Raw genomic sequence first — 12,500 nt, 5'->3', positions numbered from 1 at the left:
ATGAGGCTGGTAGAATACACTGGATGGGCTAATGATGAGAGTTACGAAGGGGGATTTGGGGAGGAAGGAGAAGGGGGATACACCTGTGGCACCTGTCATTAGTACTCACGGTAGGGGAGCGGATAACGAGCATCCATCACACACCTGGAGGGAAGAGAAAGAAAAAAATGTTAATCATATGCAAATACGAAAAAAAATAAAAATACAAAAAAAATACAAAGGACTCATTATTCTCAGTATTAGTAGAGACAACAGAATAAGGCTAACATGGGTGGAATTATTTAGTAACTTCACTTATACGCCAGACTAATAAGGGTCACATTCTTAAACATTTCGGCGCCAAAGTTCACATTTTTGACAAGGCTTTCATACTACGGGTCGTATTATAAGACATTTCGTTGCCCAAGAACACCTATTTGACAAGGCTTTCGTAGGAGTTGTGGGCATTTCCAGGAGTAGTTTTATGACCCCGGTGGTAGTTTGATCCTTCCTCTGTACCATGAACCTGAAGAAACACTCATTAGAACCCGACTGACCCCCTCTTTAACCTTTAGAAATAGCTGATGTTAGGAGCGAGAGTGTCTTATAATATCGACCTGAGTTTTGTGCATTTCCAGGGGTATTTTTCTGACCCTGGTGGTAGTTTGACCCTTCTTTTGTACCATGAACCAACACCCATTAGAACCCGACTGATCTCCTTTTCGGGCTTTGGAAGTAGTTGACGTGGGAGGTGGGAGCGTTTTAGAACACCAACCAAACACCCATTTCACGTGCTCTCCCTCCCTTCCTATAAGACACACCCTTGACATCAGTCCCAACAGTACCTATCAGCATGCAAGATCACGAGGTCAACAAGCTTTCCAAAACCCACACTTTTACGGATCAAAGGCTGCACCCACATATTATTATTTCATCGGCTAAATAATATCGTGCAATTACGCCTAAAAAAAACACAAGTGAGGTATTTGGAATTCATCGAGGGAGCAAAAGTTTGGAAGCTGCCGTTGGTGTTTGGTAATAGTTGAAATCTCCGGGAAAGGTTGAATCATATATATATACACACTCGGCCGGAGATATAATTAAGAGTACGAAGGTAATAAAGAAAGGTCGTGCGTACTCTAGCCAACAGTTGACCTTAATTAATTAGTGTGAGAGGATAAGTAATCAACACAGTTAACGAAAAAGATATATATACGTGTTTATTTTAAGTTTATATTTGTTTACTTTTTAGACGTTTTTATTTGAATAGATTTTAAAATGGGGTTGTTTTTTCTTCCCTTTTGTTTATTCTCTTCAACTTTCATTCTTTTCATTCACGCTTTCGTTCTTTTTCTTCACATTTTTCTTCCTCTTCTTCCTATTTTCAATCCTTCTCTTTCTTACTTTCCTTCCCTTCCTTCCCAGTTTCCTTCCTTTCCTTCCTATTTCCATTCCTTTTATTCCCCCTTTCCTTCCTTTCCTTCCTACTTCCATTCCTTTTATCCCCCTTTTCTTTTCTTCCCATTCTCCTCCCTTTCCTTCCTACTTCCATTCCTTTTCTTCTCCCTTTTCTTTCTATTTCCATTACTTTACCTCCCACTTTCATTCCTTTCATTTCCCTTTTCGTGATCTAACTGTGAATAAGGTTATTATCACTGAGGTACTGCTACAAAATTTACATAAGTTCAAATGGATTACATACACTTACACAGATAGATATAGATAGACAGATAGATAGATATAGAGATAGTGTGTGAGTGTGTGTATGATGGGGGAAAAAATATAGTATCCTTCATATTTCCCGGGACAGAAACTTTTCCTCCTACATCACACTATTTTGTCCCCAGATGAAGAAAAGAGAGCCCTAAACATTCCCCCTCTTCCTCTTTTTCCTCCTCTTCCTCTTTATCAATATCGTATTTTTTTATTTTTTTTTGGCCGGCGTCGAAGTTTCCTCGTATGTCAAAGAGAATAAAAGAGAGATGAGAGGAAGAGAGAAAGAAGAAAAGAACAACAGCGAAAGATTTGTAAGTCTCTCTCTCTCTCTCTCTCTCTCTCTCTCTCTCTCTCTTGCGCGCTTAATTAAAAACTAGCCATATGAGCTTGACAGAGAGAGAGAGAGAGAGAGAGGTTGGGGTGAGTGTATTTGCGCAGAGAGGTGATGACAGACAGACCAAATGACAGTACTGAATTGATTTATTGAAGGGGTGACAGGTGCAGGAGTTGGCGGGGAAAGGGGGAGTGAGGGGAGGGGTAGGGGGGAGGAATGAGGGACAGGGAGAGAGGGGAGTAAGGAGTGGGTAAAAGGTAGGATGGAGAAGGAGAGGGGTGGAGAGGAGGATAATGGGAGTGGGAGGTGAAGTGGATAAGGGAACGGAGTGGAGAGGGAAAAAATGGTGGTGGGAGTGAGTGAAGTGGAGGAGAAAATAAAGAGGGTGAGGATGAGTATCAAATCCCCCCCTTCCCATATTCTCTCCCCCCTTTCTCTCTCTCTCACTCATAGCCCCTCACCCCTACACACAACCCTGCCCTTGCCCACCCCCAACCCACCACACATACATTAAAAAAAAAAACACTAAATATATGCAAATGGGGAACGAAGCACGAACGCGATGAATATTGACACCCTTAATAAGATTTGATAAATATAAAAAGACAGACAGGAAGGGGACGGGACGGGGACGGGAGGGGAGACAGCACACACAAAGAGGGAAATTACATGGTTAATGCGACTTGTAGTATCTATTTGCAAGTCATTAAGAGAACGACGGAGCGGCGCAGCAGGAGGAAAAAGGGGCAAAAAAATAACAATGAGAAAAAAAACTACACAAAATAAATATAAATGAAGGAAGAAAGAGAAAGAAAGAGACGCACACGCTGAAAGAGGAATCCGGGAAAAAAAGTTAAAAAAAAGTGAAGTAAAAGGAAAAAAAATAGAAAAATAAGGAAAATAACACAACGAAATAAATATAAATGAAGGAAAAAAGGGAGAAAGAACGAGACTCACACACACACACGTTCAAAGTATAGACCGGGAAAGGAAAAAAATATATATAAACTGGACTTCAAAAAATAAAGATGCAAAAAAGAAAAAAACACAACACAATAAATATAAATGAAGGAAGGAAGGGAAAGAACAACACACACACACACACACACACACACACACACACACACACACACACACACACACACACACACACACACACACACACACACTGAAAATAAAGTCCGGGAAAAGAAAAATAAGAAAAAAAAAGTTGAATTAAAATGAGCACTTGAAAAAAAAATACACGTAACGTAACTGAGGAGGAGGATAATTAATGTCCAAGAGCTTTTTTTTTAGGGAAATTAAGTAAAAATTAGAGCCGACGCATTTGTCTTCCTATTTGTCTGCTAATTTGTCTGTCAGTAATTACTTTTATATTCTATTCATTTAGTTCAGGTAATTAATGAAGTAACGACGGCTAATTCACGTTTATTTATCTATCTGTCTGTCTATCTGTCTATCTGTCAATTGGTGTGCCTGTCTGTCTGTTTTTCTGTATCTTCATTTTATTTTATTTGTTTAGTCCAGGAAATTATTGAAACAAGAACGGCTTCAATCGTGTTTGTCTGTCTAATTGTCTGTTAATTCGTCTGTTTGTCAGTCTGTCTTTTTTTTATTGTTTAGTGCAGGAAATTGATGAAACAGGAACGGTTCAATCATGCTTATGTATCTCTGTCTATCAATGTCTGTCTGTCTGTCTATTTCTATTTATCTATCCGTCTACCCACCTTTACCTAGCTAAATACCTGCTTTTATAATTATTAACTTGTCTACCTACCTGTTTACCTCTCCTTTCCCTCCCTCCCTCTCTTCATATCAATCAATCTATCTATCTATCTGTCTATCTATCTGTCTGTCAATCTATCTGTCTGTCTGTCTATCTATCTGTTTGCCTGTCTGTCTCTATTTACTCAACAAACGATCTGAATTTAACTACTATTTGTTCTCGTGCAGACTTTAATTATGCAAGAATTTTAGTGCTACGTGGAACTCTCTCTCTCTCTCTCTCTCTCTCTCTCTCTCTCTCTCTCTCTCTCTCTCTCTCGACACGTTCCCATTCCTTCCTCTCGCGACAGTCTTCCTCTCCTTGCTGGTCACGTGTCTCTCTTTCACAGGTCATATGCTCTCTCTCTCTCTCTCTCTCTCTCTCTCTCTCTCTCTCTCTCTCTCTCTCTCTCTCTCTCTCTCTCTCTCTCTCTCTCTCTCTCTCTCTCTTCGGTTCCCTTACCCTCACAGGCCCATCACGTTCATTCGTTCGTTTGTGTTTTTTCTTCCTCCACTTTCTTTTCGTTTCCTCTTTCCTGATGATTTTTCACCTTCCTTCGCTTCCTCACGTAACCACTCATTTCCCCTTCCTTTCTTTCTTCCTCTCCTCCACTTCCCTTTCCCTCTCTACCTGGCTCTCTCTTTCTCTCCCGCTTTTGACCGCATTTCCTCCTACTCAGCTCTTTTCTCCTTCCTCCCCTTCCTCCTCCTCTTCCTCCTCCTCCTTTTTCGGTTTCCTTACCAAGCATTTCTCACTGAGCGGAGAAACCAACGTGAAGTTCTTACAATTCAACACTGCTCATTTACTTTTTCCCGCAGTCACAGGAGAGTGGAACGTGTTGGGGGGGAGGAGGGGGAGGGTCTGTGTGTGTGTGTGTGTGTGTGTGTGTGTGTGTGTGTGTGTGTGTGTGTGTGTGTGTGTGTGTGTGTGTGTGTGTGTGTGTGTAGTATGTTTTTTTTTTTTAGGCAGGGCTTCTTTTCCTACTTCTCTGCCTCTTCCTGCTTCTAAGATGTCTCCTCCTCCTCCTCCTCGCCACCCTGCCACATCCACTGCACTTCAAACCTCATAACACCAACACCCTCTACCCCCCCCCTCTCTCTCTCTCTGCTTTCCCCCCACCCCACCCCACCACCACCACCGCCACTTCGCGTCCGTAATATCCGGCGACACACAGTTCTCGCGGCGAACGTAATGGCGCGCCAACGACCAATATCAGCCACGCTTAACGCATATAAATCCCCGACGCGTGATTTCCTATTGGTCTTGGGCCGATTGGGGTCGAAGGGAGGAGCGTTGGGGGACGGTGGGGAGGGGGGGGCAATCACGTAACACCCCTCGCCTGCACCCCACGCCCTTCACACACACACACAGTCAGTCGGTCAGTCAGCCAGTAATCAAACTAGTCAGCAATGTCCCCCGTCAGCCCCAGAGAAAGTTAGCATTTTCATTTTTCCCTCGTCAGCTATCTTTGTATATATAGTCTTTCCATTGTATTGTCACTTTAGGCGTGGATGAATCAGGTAGCTTTGTGTTGCCACTTCACCCCTCTCCCACTAGCTCGCTCTCTCTCCCTCCTTCCCTCCCTCCCTTCTTCACTAGTCACTAATCATTCATTCTCCCTCCCTCCCTCTCAACATTTTTTTCCATTACGGTATATATTATCTTGTTATGACTTATTTCCCACACCATCCATGAGGTAAGTGTCTAAGTGACTTGGCTTGGGTGACCTGCACGGAATCCTTGTCACCCTATACTTGACAACGTCGCACAAGTCACTCTGCCACAACGTATGGGGAGAAGTGTACACAAACTCATTGTTTTATCCTTAAGAAACGAATCCGTAATAGAAATATGTAAATTTATCATACAATTAAATGTACACACAGTATTCGGAGCCTATTTTGAAGTAGGTAATAGTTAACAATATGAGAGGGTATGTGGCGGCGATGATGTGGCATACCCGCTAATCCCGCCGGCCACGCCTAAAGTGACTTGTTGAAATGGAGATACTATAGTCTTTTTTTTTTTTACGTCTCCGCCTATTACACCGGTAGGCTTGCTTGAGGGGCGTGGATGGTATTCGCCCCCAGCCCGTCATGGCGCAGGCAAGTGTTTATAGTGGCGCCATCTTCACTTGTTTTTTTCAGTAAGCAAGTCAATAGTTATGTCAGTCAGCCAACCAGTCAGTCAGTGAGGCAGTGAGCAGTTCCTTACGTAAGCTACTCAGTCAGTCAGTCGGTCAGTTGAGAGAGAGAGAGAGAGAGAGAGAGAGAGAGAATCCTGTCTGCCAGGCTGATGGTATTCTCTCTTACGCTTCCACTTTTCTTCTCCTTCCTCGTTTTCTCTTTCTCTTTCTTTATCCTTGGAGCGGAAATATTCTTACCCCTCTCTCTCTCTCTCTCTCTCTCTCTCTCTCTCTCTCTCTCTCTCTCTCTCTCTCTCTCTCTCTCTCTCTCTCTCTCTCTCTCTCTCTCTCTCTCTCTCTCTCTCTCCCATTTGCTTTCTTATTCTCTCTCTTTCCCTCCTCTCTCTGCTCTCTCTCTCTCTCTCTCTCTCTCTCTCTCTCTCTCTCTCTCTCTCTCTCTCTCTCTCTCTCTCTCTCAGAGAGAGAGAGAGAGAGAGAGAGAGAGAGAGAGAGAGAGAGAGAGAGAGAGAGAGAGAGAGAGAGAGAGAGAGAGAGAGAGAGAGAGAGAGAGAGAGAGAGAGAGAGAGCAGCACAGGTCAAGATTTGGGTATTGGATTCCAGCTGATCTGATTCAACTAACAAAATCCTTCCCTAGTCTGCCCTGATCCTGCCCCCCGCCGGTGCTCGCGACCCCCAATATTGTCTGTCTGTCTTGTCCTACGCCCCCTCCCCTTCCTCTCCCCCTTGCCCCATCCCCTTCCTCCCCCCCTTGCCCCTTCTCCCCTGTCCCTCCCCCCTACTCCTCCCCCCCTTCCCCGTGTCTCCACAATTGGCAATAAATCACCTCCTCTATTGTTGTTTGTTTACCTGTTTATCTGTGTTTGTTTTTACCTTTTTGTTTGATTTTGTTGGCCTAGAATTATTTTTTTTTGTTTCGTTTGATTTTTTGTTGTTTTCGTGTATTCTTTGTCTTCTTCTTTTTTGTTTCGTCTTTTTTATAATTTCTTTTTTATTTATAGTTTTTCATTTTTTTTGTTTTTTTTCTCCTCGATTTTCTTATTTTATTTCTGGTTTGATTTTGTGAGTTTTTAGTCTTTATTCTTTTTATATATATCAATGTTTTTTTCTTCTCTCTCTCTCTCTCTCTCTCTCTCTCTCTCTCTCTCTCTCTCTCTCTCTCTCTCTCTCTCTCTCTCTCTCTCATTACAACAGCCATCTATATTTAGCATCAAGTTCAAGTTCAAGTTCTCTCTCTCACCGCCTCGCCAACGGACCCAAAAGAACATAATCTCAATTCATTTCACAAGCAACTCCAGGCGATTTAATGTCCGAGTCAGGAAATCCCTCGAACACCTTTCACGATTTTTTTTTCTTTCCGCCTTAATCTCCATGTGTGTGCTTGTGTGTGCGTGTGCTTGTGTGTGTGTGTGTGTGTGTGTGTGTGTGTGTGTGTGTGTGTGTGTGTGTGTGTGTGTGTGTGTGTGTGTAGTGAGGTTACGTATGCTCTCTACCCTTCCCTGTCTTCTCTCCCTCACCCTCTTTTTCTTCTTTCCTCACCTCCTCTCTCTCTCTCTCTCTCTCTCTCTCTCTCTCTCTCTCTCTCTCTCTCTCTCTCTCTCTCTCTCTCTCTCTCTCTCTCTCTCTCTCTCTCTCTCCTTCCCTCCCTCTACCTTTCCTCTCTTCTCTCCTCTCCCCGTTTTCTTCTTCCCCTCCTTCCTTCCATCCTTCCTCTTCCTTGGTCTCAGTTTAGATTAGGTTAGAAGGACTGAGATACCTGACCAACAGCACCAGCACCAACACCCATTCCTCATCCTCATCGTCCTTTTCTAATGCACTTTCGGGGTTACCTTCTCTATCACCACTACCATCATCACCACTACCACCACTCTAAGCATGACGAAAAGAGAGAGAGGGAGAGGGACTGAGAGGAGGCAAGGGGCGCTACACTCAGCATGCAATGATACACAAGTGAAGGGGAGGAAGGGAGCGTAGGAGCGTGAGTGCATTGATGGTCCTGCCGTGTGCTCCGCTTCGTATAGTGTTCCCCGCCCACCGACGAGACGTGTGGCGTTGAGGGGCGGGGATTAAACTCGCAATGGCCCCGTCAGCCAGAACTCCTAAATGCAAAGTCAGGGAGAGTTGATTGATTCGCTTTGTTCGTACGGAAAACGGGCGATGCTTGGCTGTCTGTCTCTCTGTTTGGCTGGCTGACTGAATGGATGGCTGTGTGTTTGGGTGGATGGCTGACTGGTTAGATGCCTGGAAGGTTGGGTCACTGGCTGGTTGTTTGTCTTGATAGATGGCTGGCTGACTGACTGGGTGGTTAGGATGACTGGCTGACTGGATGGACGGATAAAGGGGTGGTTGACTAGCTGGCTGGGTAGGTGACTGACTGGACGGGTAGGTGACGGGTTGCTGGTTAACTGACTGGATGGAAGGGTGGCTGGCTGGCTGGCTGGATTGGTGGGTGGGTGACTGACTGGACGGGTAGGTGACTGGCTTGGCTGGTTAACTGACTGGATGGAAGCGCGGCTGGCTGGCTGGCTGACTGGACGGATGAAAGAGTGGCTGACTGGCTGGCTTCGTGTTGAGGGCGAGCGACCTTCGGGCAGTTTGCTAATCCCTGAGCGGCCACTCTTTTCGTCAAGTAGTGAGGGCGTTGCTGTCTCTTTTTGTGGCGGTGTTGACTCAGCTGCCGTTGGCCTCTGCATAATACTACATAAAGGTGAGTCTTACGGGGCTTTGCCTTCATTCTCGCCCCAGGTAAGCCGCCCGACCTGCTGCTGCTGCTCCTACTTTGCGGGCTCGAGTTCTTTGCAAGGCTCCACTCCAGCGAGCCTTGAACCGCCGGACGACCAGAAATAACTTAATCCTTACGCTTGAATAAAACATCGCATAATACTCCATGTTTAGCACACACGCGAGCAGTCAGAGTTTGTGATTATGAGCACGTTATGGAGTTCGTTGACTATGTGGGTAAAAGAGTAACGAGGTTTTTATATGCGTCCCGATTCTAAGGGTATTTATTCTTAACTCTGTCAACAGCTGATGAGGGAGAGGTGGAAAGACGAACTCCTTTCCTCCTATTCCACCACCACCACCACCATCACCACCACGCAACACCCCTCCCCACCTTTACACCAACTCTGTACATCTGTCTCTCTCCACACCCAGTCCTTTCCCCCTGAACGCACTTCCTGGCGGGGCATACGAGCTCTTGTTATGAAAGTATCGCTAGATAGAAAGATAAATACAGAATAATACAGGAAGTTATGAACAGACAAAGACAAATACAGATAGAGAGATACGCATATAGACTGACAGATATAGAGATAACTGGATTGACGGGAAGATAAATACAGATAGACACAGGTAAATGATAGATAGGCAGACAGCTACATAAATCAGCAGACCTTATTAACCAGCAGCAGGTCATGTTACGAGGGAATACAGATCTCAAGTAGACGCTCCCCTGACGGCGGGGGTTCAACGGGTCTAGACAAACAGGCGCGGCTGGAGGCACAAGGGGAAGCTATGTGCTGTGTCCTGGCTCAACCTCTCACGCTTACTGCACCCAAGATAAACTGTACAGGGGTGTGGTGATGGGGTGTTGTGGGGTGGCGGTAGAGTTGATAGGGTGATGGGGCTATGTGTGGTAAAGTAGGAAGGGGTGACGTACAGAGAGGTGTTGGAGATGGGAGTTAAGTAGTGATTGGTACCTTTCCTACCTCCACCTGTATATCTATCAACCGTTCCTTCACCTTCTAATACACCTCCTCTGCCTCCACTTATATCTATCTATCTATCACATCTTCACTTTCTAATGCACCTTCCCTTCCTTCACCTATATTTAACTATCCATCTTCTATCTTTTTTTTTTTTTTTTTTTTTTTACGTCTACACCTATAGCGCCGGTAGGCTTGCTTGAGGGGCCTGGATGGTGTTCGGCCCCAGCCCGTCATGGCGCAGGCAAGTGTTTATAGTGGCGCAATCTGTCACTCCTTCACCTCTTTACTAGCTTCCCTGCCTCCACCTGTCTCTATCTACCTAACTTTCTTTCACCCTCCCTCTACCTTTTATCTGTGGCACCCCTGCTGTCTCTCCTCCTGTCTGAACCGTTCCTATAATAGCCCCGCCTTCCCAAGCTCCGCCTACACATTCTTTCCCCTTCCCTACGTCCTGTCTGTAGCACCACTGTAGCCGACAACCCAGTAATTGCATCACATAGCCGCTCAGGCAAAAACAGACACACACGCGCTGACCACCGACATGTTATTAATCCCCGGGTTCCCTTGTGACCCGGGGAGCTCCTGGTCACACGCGCCGAAGTACAAAGGTTGGTATTCTCAGACGCTTTCGCCTCTTACATCAACTATTTTTAGAGGCCAAAAAAAAGAGATGGATCGGGTTCTCATGGGTGTTTTCTTTGGTTCACGGTAAAGGAGAAGGGTCAGACTACCACCAGGGTCATAAAACTACCCAAGATAAATGCCAAAAACTCTTACCAAGGCAATTTTCGTAGGTCGAAAAAGAGATGAATCGGGTTTTCACGGGGTTTTTCTTTGGTTCACGGTAAAGGAGAAGGGTCAGACTACCACCAGGGTCATAAAACTACCCAAGATAAACGCCAGAAACTCTTACCAAGGTAATTTTCATAGGTAAAAAAAGGGATTGATCGGGTTCTCATAAGTGCTTTCTTAGGTTGACAGTACAGAAGAAGATTCAAACTAATACCAGAGTCATAAAACTATCCAAGGAAATGCCAAAAACTCTTACCAAATCTATTTTTTATGGGTCCAAAAATAGATTGATCGGGTTTTCATGAGTGCTTTCTTAGGTTGACGGTACAGAAGAAGAGTTAAACTAATACCAGAGTCATAAAACTACCCAAGGAAATGCCAAAAACTCTTACCAAAGCTATTTTCATTTGTCAAATAAGAAATTAATCGGGTTCTCATGAGTGCTTTCTTAGGTTGACGGTACAGAAGAAGAGTCAAACTAATACCAGTCATAAAACTACCCATGGAAATGCCCGAAACGCCTAGTACGAAAGCCTTGGCAAATGTGCGTGTGCTTGGGCGCCGAAATGTTTAATAAGAATCCGAGGCACAAAAGAGCAGCTCTCAAACTATAAATCTTCCTGAAAGCGGCTGTTAACTCTTAAAAACACTTTGGAAATGGAGATAATGCGTCCAGGAGCGTTACTAAAGAGGCATTAAGTAAAGAGTAACTTGCGAGATGGTACTCTAATGGCTTTTTCTTTTGCCAGCGAGGCGGCAGAAAGATCTCCTCTCTTCGGCGGTCCATCCAGACTTTCTTTTCGGAGCCGCTGACTGGAGCGAGATGAGGCACCGAGGTTAATGGGAATGAAGCCCAACGCAACGCCTGCCATGTGGTGTCTTCAGTTCGGCGGTTTATTGACATCGACCTAGAGCTAACATATCGTCACCCTCATAAAATAATTGCCTGAGTCCTTTTTCAGCGATATCCAGGTTTTTGTCTACATCAATTTTTCAACATGTGACGCCCATTTTTGTATAGTTGCCTTCGACATTCAGGGTTTGAGTGTCCTAGAATTGGCCTCTTCATTTCTGCCTAAACCTTAAGCCAAATGAGACAATGACGGTTCTTTTCTGATTTCCTGAAAAGTAGATAAAAAATGACTTAGGCGGTCTGTTTACGAAGGTGACGATATGAGAGGAAGAAGGAAGAGGTGTTAGGACTGTGTGGCAGAGCGGTGGAGAAAAAAGGACCTACACTGGAGTCAAAAACGATCTCGCCAATTTGGTTTCACTTTCTACCTTCACTTCTTACGCTTGGTTGTGTGTTTGGGTGAGTGGCTGCCTGGTTAGATGGTTGACTGGTTGGGTCACTGGCTTTTTCAATTCGGCAATTTATCGAAATGGAAGGAAATTTTATGCTACCTCCTTCTTCTCTGATTATGTTTGCTTGAGGTTAATGTAATAAGGGGGTCTTTCAAGAATAGTAAACTCCATTATGAGGTCGCATATGAATGACATTAATAATTGAAGTTGATGCAAATTGTGGATGTAATGAATCTTTTCTTTCTTTTACATTTTTCTTTTCATGACAAAACATTTATCAGTGTGAGAAAATTTTACTTCTGACTAAAACTACTTCGTGAAAAAGCCATTAATCATTCAATAAAATCACTACCACTACTATTACTACTACTACTACTACTAACAATAATAATAATAATAATAATAATAATAATAATAATAATAATAATAATAATAATAAGCAAGGCCAAGCAACGGTACAACTCGGGTGTTTCTTCATTAGAGACCGTGACCTCCTTTGACCCCTCACCTGACCCCTCACCCTGACCCGCCATGCCTCCACCAAACGGGGCACGCTGGGGGGATAGGGGGGAGGGGGCGTCTCAGAGGAGGAAAGAAGAGAGAGGAGGTGGAGAGAGAGAAGAACGGGACAAGTGGAATGGAGGGAAAAAGAGGAGTGGGTGGAGGATACAGAAGGGGAGGTGGAAAAAAAGAAGAGGGGTAGGAGGAGTGGGAGGCAGGGAAGAAGACAATGGAAGAAGACGAAGGGGAGGTGAG

This window comes from Eriocheir sinensis, chromosome 10, assembly GCF_024679095.1.
Source record: "Eriocheir sinensis breed Jianghai 21 chromosome 10, ASM2467909v1, whole genome shotgun sequence".
NCBI classification, from domain to species: domain Eukaryota; kingdom Metazoa; phylum Arthropoda; class Malacostraca; order Decapoda; family Varunidae; genus Eriocheir; species Eriocheir sinensis.
Note: the sequence above shows the minus strand (reverse complement) of the source record.